The 7,774-nt window shown below is 46.2% G+C and overlaps 1 long non-coding RNA gene across 1 annotated transcript; it reads left to right on the top strand.

Annotated features, from left to right (window-relative positions):
- Positions 1–564: 564 nt before the first annotated feature.
- On the top strand, positions 565–4,483 carry LOC105548698. The gene is made up of 3 exons (XR_001007431.1): positions 565–720; positions 812–872; positions 4,072–4,483. It is a non-coding gene; the product is annotated as an uncharacterized LOC105548698 (long non-coding RNA).
- The last annotated feature ends 3,291 nt before the right edge of the window (positions 4,484–7,774 follow it).

Raw genomic sequence — 7,774 nt, 5'->3', positions numbered from 1 at the left:
TCTGCCTGTTCAAGGTTGTCCGGGGTCCCGAGCAATCAGAAATGATTTGTGTCAAAGAGCGCATTACAAGAATCATTTGTCACTTCTGGTTCGCGTTTGAATTTGAAGAATGATGCTGGGGAGTGATCTGAAGGCATGATGTGAAGTGTTGTTATGATGAGCAGCAAAACCGTTATGTTAACCTTCTTGTGAGCTGAGCTCTGGGGTTCAATTTTGACAGTGTGTAGCAAGGGCAGAAATTTCCAGCCCCCACAATGAGATGGACTGGGAAGTATTAAGAATACCTCCCCATGAGAATACCTTATGATTAAATGACAGTCTTCTCAAAAGAAAATTAGTATCATAGTGGCATAAAGCAGCCTGGAATGATTTTTGGGGAACAGCTGGTTTAGCCCTTCACCTTACAGAGAAACATGGAGGTGCACAGAGAGTTTGTGACCTTGTGGCCACAAAGTTAACTTTCCTGTTGATTAGATAGTGTCTTCATCTTGCAAAAGCTGACAAGCGGATTTAAGATATTGATGTCGGAATTTAGAACACCAAGTTCTAGGCGCAGCTTATTCTCCATCTGGCTATGACTTCCACAAGACACTCCACTTCTTTGCATTTCCGTCTGTCTCCCTGAAAGAAGACATTGGTGAATCCCCAGGTCTGCTACAACCCTGAAATTTTATGATTCCGGGCAATCCATGGGGAAGAATTTTTATCCTTATTTGACAGGTAAGATAACTAAATTCTAGAAATCTGGAAAAGCTTCTCAGACAAGGCCTTTTATTTGAATCTTGTGACACAAGTAGATCTATTTTAATAGATAGAGAAGATGTCATGGCCCTGTAAGTCAAGAGAACAGGATGGCCAAAGGCAACAAAAGGGTAGGGCACTTTAAGAAAACTTCATGTACTTGATTATGGCTACATAATAGAATGTGAGAGACAGGACAGAGGAATAGCATACTGAAACACAGCTTTTCTTTCTTTCTTTTTCTTTCTTTCTTTGGCTCACTGCCACCTCTGCCTCCTGAGTTCAAGTAATTCTCCTACCTCAGCCTCCCAAGTAGCTGGGATTACAGGTATGTGGCACCACACCAGGGTAATTTTTGTATTTTTAGTAGAGATGGAGTTTCACTATGTCGGCCAGGCTGGTCTTGAACTCCTGACCTCAGGTGATCTGCCTGCCTCAGCCTCCCAAAGTGCTAGGATTACAAGTGTGAGCCACCACGCTCGGCCTGAAACACAGCTCAGAATCAGATCATGGAGAGCCTTGAATATCAAGTTCAAGGGCATAATATCTCTTAGCCAGTGGTTCCCAAATCATATGGCATATGGCAATCTTTGGACATATTTTTGGTTGTCACTACTAATAAGGATGTTGCTAAACATCCTACAACGCACAGGAGAGCCCCAGCCAACAAAGAGTTATCTAGCTCCAAATTGTCACTAGTCAAAAGGCTGAGAAATACTGCTCTAGGCAGAAAGAGGAGAGGTTCTCTGCAGAGTCCTATCGAGGCTATCTTGGGCTGGGCGAGAGGCAAGATCGGCGGCAGAAGGCTGCCACAATCATCTGGGGAAAAGATGATGCAGGTCTGAGCTGAGACAGGGTCAAGAGGACCAACGTCAGTGACATGGAAGAGATGGAAATGACAGATATGTGGTTTCCCCATCCATTGCACTAGCACCTTCTAGCTCCAAGCCATCTTTTCATAGCATCTTCTTTCTTTTCTTTGTTATTCACTTGCTCTGCTATCCCAAGAGTCAGAGGGTGAGACGAGATTCGGGACTGGATTTCACCTCCCATATCTTCTAGTGGTGCATCATAGTAGCCTCACTTTTAATCACACCTGGTCCTGGAAGCAGAAGGAAGGTCAGGAGCTGACACATGCAGCACTTCCTGCAATTTTATTTTATAATTATTTGTGCCATTATTAGTTTAATAGCTTCTGGTACAAGATTGCAAGTTCTGTGAGCAGGGACCATGTGGATCATGTTCTTCACTGCGTTCCCACAGCCTGGCAAGGTGCATGATATGTAGGAGATGCTTAGGGAAATGGGTTTGATGAATGACCCTTGGCTTCATGGGTGAGGTTGGTTAGGCATCAGGCACTTGTTGAGGGCAAACCGTGGAGGTGCCAGGTTAGTGGGCTCAGCCTCACTCCTCTGGCTGAAGAATAGGCTGGGTGTTGGTTCTGGCTGCTCTCACTGCATCCAGCCACAGACACAGACCCACCTCCCTGGAAGCAAGAAGAAAGTAGAGGACAGATGGCCAATAAAAAAGACCTGAAAATGTCTAGTATGATCGCTCAACCCCTCCCATGCACACTACTCTTGGGCATCCCTTCCACTATAATACCTTTTCCCTTTCCATGTGGCCCCTGTCCTCACCTGGAAAACTGAGTGGGAGGCTAAGGGGAGAACAAAGAGCTGGGCACACAGTGTGATCATTTCTGCTCATGAGACAGTCAGGGAAATGCTTCCCAACCTCAAGCACGTCACCATCAGAAACTTGAGACAGATTATTGGTACCCCTAGGTCATAGAAAAAGAAACTGGGAGTTGGGGATGTAGAGGATGGAGGAAAGAAGGGCCTCTCTCCTTGGCAGTGGGATGAGCCCTAGGACGTCGTGACCCAGTGGGAGGTGTGTGGATGTATGTAGCCACAAGTGCAATGGAGAAGTCTTTAAACATTGGCTTCCCTGCAATTTGCAGAATTTTTAGCAGTGACTCCAGGAACACCAACCCCACAGCTCAAGGAATCAGGCCAACCTAATTCTAAGAGACCCGGGCAGCCATCTGGCCCTAAATCCCCAGATGGCAAGAGCAAGGGCCTCTGCAAGGTCAAACGTGTCTCAAGAAGCAGGGAGGACTGAGGTCCACATGTCTTGACTTTCCAACACTCTTTCTGCCTGGGGCTTGGTCTGCTCAAGATGTCAGGTCAGCACAGGTGAAGGCAGCTCGGATTTGGTGTAACCCCACCCACTGCCCCCTGCCCAGTTTTATGTACCCCAAGACTATGGAAACAAAGCACCCTCCTTCTTGGTGGCACCTGGTACTGCCAGGAGTTCTATGACCTTGTCCTAAACCTTTCTGGAACATTTGACTTAAAGGACCAGGAGGCCATGCCTGTAAACTCTTTCTACTGATCGAGGCCTGATCGGAGAGTCTATGGTTCAAATCCTGTCAAGCTGTGTGATTTTGAGCTAAGTTAATTAATAAGTTAGTGAATTAAGTTAAAAATTAGTAACTAATTTTTAATAAATAAAAATAAGTTAAAGATTTTTTCTTTAACTTATTTAAGCCTCTGCTTATCTACTGGTAAAATGGGAAGACAGTAGCTAACTCAGAAAGTTCTTGTCCAGTTAAAAGAAATAAAATGGAACAATGTACAGAAAAGTACTTTATATACCTAACACAGAGCAGGGACTGGAAAACCTTTTGTTAAATGAGTGCATGCATAAACTAATAGAAATGATTGACTTTTATCAAAGCTACGAGAGGCAGTCTGCAACCCCTTGGTACCTGTGAGGTTGGTCCTGCATGACCTGGCAAAGCTGGGTCCCTAGGGAGGACTATGAGCTGTTTATTAGTATTTTAGGTTTCAACCTTCTCTCTCTTGAACCTGGCAGCAACACAGTCTTCTTGAAAAAAGTGCTTAGTGCAGGCCCAAGAGGCCTCATGCTCCCATCTTAGCCCCTGACCTGAGCAAAGGTGACCTGTACACTCACCTATGTTCATGCCAATTAAGTGATTTCATTAAAAGGGCTGGCACTGTCTGTGGGCAGCTCCAGGGTGACCCATGAATTAGAAGGGCATTGCTGCCATCTGCCAAGCCTTCCCCTTGCTTGCCATGGGGCGTAACAGCCAAAGGGGACTGACCTCTCTCTTCTTTTTTTTTTTTTTCCAGCCCTAGCATGCTAGGAATAAAGGAAGTCTAGAGACAATCTCAAAGTCGGTTTTATTTTTCTAGAAGCTCACAGTTTAATTAGGTCTACAAAGCATTTAGATTTTGTGTTGGTTGAAACTGACCCAACACACAGAATATTCCATGACATATTTTGTTACCTGCTCTCTACTCACAGACACTGGAAGGGGCCCCTTCCTCCTTCAGAGAGCCTCGTTCTTACCCAGGGGCCAAGAAACAGGACGTCTAAGGACTTGGAAGCCCCAGGCACATGATCCCCGGCCTCTCTGTTCGCCAACTAAGGAACGCTTTAAGGCCTTCACATTTATTTATGTATTTCCTGGACCTACTTTGTGCTAGGCCCAAGGAAGTGAGCTGAATAAGACCCAGCAGGGTTGAGAGACATAAAAATGGCTTATTGAAATTCAATACTCTAAGGGCTGGAGGAGATGGATGAGTAGCGAGCTGGAGGACCACAAAGGCAGGAGTCCGGCTGTCTGCCTAAGGAATGCTTGAGGAAATAAGAATAGCCCACATTTATTAAGCACATAGTACAAGCAAGCACTCTATTAAACGTCTTACATGATGTATCTCATTTAATCCTCATGTGGAAGGGAAAGGAACCACATGTGTCTATTGAGAAGTGACTGTTCTAAGCACTGTGTGTGTGAAATGCTTTGCAGAAATGATTCTGTATTCTTCTCTTGATAACTGTGGCATATACATATCATTAGTCCCATTTTACATACAGTGAAACTGAGTTTCAGGGAAATTGAATAATGTGCCTTAATGCTGGAGTAGAAATAAAACCCCAAACAATCTATTGTCTAAACTATTTCTTCTCAAACTTGGAGGTGAATGAGAATGAACTAAGGATCTTGCAGATTCTACTTGAGTAGTTCTGGGGTGGTGTCTGAGATTCTGCAGTTCTGACAAGCTTCCAGGTGATATTGATGCTGATGCCGCTGGCCCAGGGAGCACATGTGGAGAAGAAACGTGCTCTGTACCATCTTTGGTGGTTCTCAGCCCCAGGTGCACCACAGAGTCAGCCAGGGAGCTCTTAAAATACATCAGTGTTTGGTTCCTACCCTCTGGAGATTCTGATTGGATTGAAGTGAGGTGGGGCTTGGGCATCACTGTATTTTAAAAGCTCCCCTACAGGCAGTCAGGGTTGAAAATAATTGCTATACTTTTAACTGTCACTTTAAAAGCGAGTCTTAAACATTTAGTCCAAACCCAAGATGTCCCCAAAATTCACTCCCCCTGTGGCAGCCCCTAGCCAGTTGGATTCAGCCTTGGAAGCTGACTCATTTGGCCAAACTCTCTATTATTCTTTCCTCCTGAACTGTCCTGGAGTTTCCTGGCCACTCAGCTCTCTTACTGCCTCCAAGATTTTAATCCCATTGACTCGGAGCCTGCCTCTGTCCTGTTTTCCTCACCATTCCCTGAGCAGCAGGCAGAAGAGACATCCCCAGGGCTATTGATTCCCAGGGAATTCACAAGGTGGCTATTTCTTTCTTAATTGAGACCTTCATGACGAGCAGCTGGTATTGGACCAATTAGTCAGCTCTCTGAAGGCACAGGGGAAAGCAGCAACAAATACGGTGATTCACACAATGGTTTCTCTAGTAAAAGGGCTGCAACTTGGCTAGATGTGGATGGAAGGGAGGCCTGAACAGAGAAGCACGGCTAGCCTTGCCTTGTCTTTTGCTTTTTTCTTCCCTTTTTGAGTTGGATGCGGGATGATATATTCTAAAGGCCACCTTTACCCAAGCATTATTCTCCCCGCCAGCCAATCCCCCTCACCAGCCACCATTATCTGTCATCAGAGACAAGACAACAGAAGATAATAGAAGCTTCCAATTCACGCTGCTTCTTTCTTCCATTCTCTGGGGAAATTATGTCGAACATCTTTTTCATTGACTTATTTATTATAAGTGTAGGAAATGAATTGCTTACAGGTTCGTGGTGGGGCAGCGCAGATGCTATCAGGGTTGCTGGTGCTCTGGCTGGAGGGAGAGTTCCAGGGGTCTTGTGGGGTGTTAATTAAATGGACTGTCCTCCCTTTTTCCCCACAGGAAGCCCATGTGATGGTCCCAAGCTTTGTCTCGATTTAAAACAGAAGCAGTACTGCGAGTCCACTGGCTCCCTGCCTCTCCTATCCTATAGGATCACAGCCAGAAACCACACACACACACACATGCACACACACACACACACATGCTCTCACACACACACACACACACACACACATACACAGGTCGGCCAGGCCCAGGTTTGAATCCTCCCTGCCATCTCCTACGGGGGTGTGGTAAGGACACTCACTAGCCCTGACACCTTCTCACCTTGGACACATTGCTTAATCGTTTGAGCTTCACTTCCTTTGGGGGTTACCAAGGCATTGGGTCAAATGAGCATCTGCAATACAGTAGGGCCTCCATGAAGCTCCACCTTCTTCCTCTTCTTCCTGCAGAAAATGTCAAAGCCAAAAGTGCCCTTGAAGATCATGTAATCCAGTCCTACCCTTTGTCCAATGGGAGTCAGAGGCCTGGATTGGGACAGTGATTTGCTCCAGGTCTCTCAGTGAGAAAGTGGCAGAACCAGGCTCCACGACCCCCTATCCAGTTCTTTCCCCTTCACCACAAAGCCTCTCTGTACCCTGATTAACAGATGCACTTCATTTTAGGCACATGTCCCTAAAATGAATGTGTAAATGCAACTCTGGTAAGCCCACAGATACCAGGCATGTGTCAAGAGATTCTCTTTAAAGGGATATTTCTGGTATTCCCTTTGTTCACGACGACTCTCTGTGTCACAGTCTGTTGTTTTTGATTCAGTTTTTCCAAGTATGATTTCCATAAAGTGGGACACACAACACCCCACTCCTGGTCGTTTTTCATTCACTGGAGCACTCTCCTCTGCCTCCCTGGCTCTACCTCTCAGCCCAGAGTTGATTAGGCTTCTAGCATGGCAACTACTCCAGAGTTGGTTTCTGGTAAGTCACTTGGTTTCAGCTACTTTTGAGAGTCCAATTTGGAACATAAAGGCTTTAGCTGTTCCTCGGTCCTTGAATGGGTTTAGGGCCCTGATTCTGGCTTTCCTTGAAGACTCAGGTAAGAAATTCTCTTTCCTTAGATCTGCCCACTGGACAGTGCACCCTACTGTCCATCACCTCCTCCCTGGCACACACATCTGTAGAAGGACAGTATCTCTCCTTTCCTCCTGCACCAGGCATCCACCTGCATTCTCTATTGTTAGATTGTAGAAGGAAGTAGGCACACAGGGCACTCAGCCCTCCTGTGCAGGTAGTGGGTGGGGGCTCTGACCAGAAACATCCTGAGCCAGCCCAGTATCACCCCTGAAACAGAAAATGACTAGTTGGGAAACAGAGATAATCTGTCTCAATGATGTGCAAGTTCAGCAAATTAAGGCCAAGCATGAGGAATCTGCCTGTGTTTTGATGAGGGAACAGATGCATTCGACCATGAGGAATTCTTACAAAAGCTTCCAGCATGGACATCAGATCTGACCTTTCCAGGAGACGCAGTCACAGAACTGTTTACAGTGGGTAATCTGGGGTTTTCTGGGGAGGGGAGGAAAAGTGGTGGGCAGCCCAGGTCTAGTTGACGGACTTTCCATCTCTCAGATGCTAGGCAAGCAGGGTCTCATAACCCGCCCAGAGTACCACCAAAGCCTACCCTTTTGCTGCCCTCATCAGGCCCTTACACAGCCAGGGCCAACCTGGCCCTGACAATGGACAATCCAGCACCCGTTCTCATTGAATGCCTACTCTGTGTTAGGCACAGGTTTGAGCTAGAATGTGTAAGAGAAACATGTGGAGAAAACGCCCCAAAGAAAAGCAGAAGAGCCTGGATCTGTCA

The sequence above is a fragment of the Mandrillus leucophaeus genome, unplaced genomic scaffold (genome assembly GCF_000951045.1).
Source record: "Mandrillus leucophaeus isolate KB7577 unplaced genomic scaffold, Mleu.le_1.0 Scaffold419, whole genome shotgun sequence".
Lineage (NCBI taxonomy): Eukaryota > Metazoa > Chordata > Mammalia > Primates > Cercopithecidae > Mandrillus > Mandrillus leucophaeus.
This window is presented reverse-complemented; position numbering and strand designations above follow the sequence as displayed.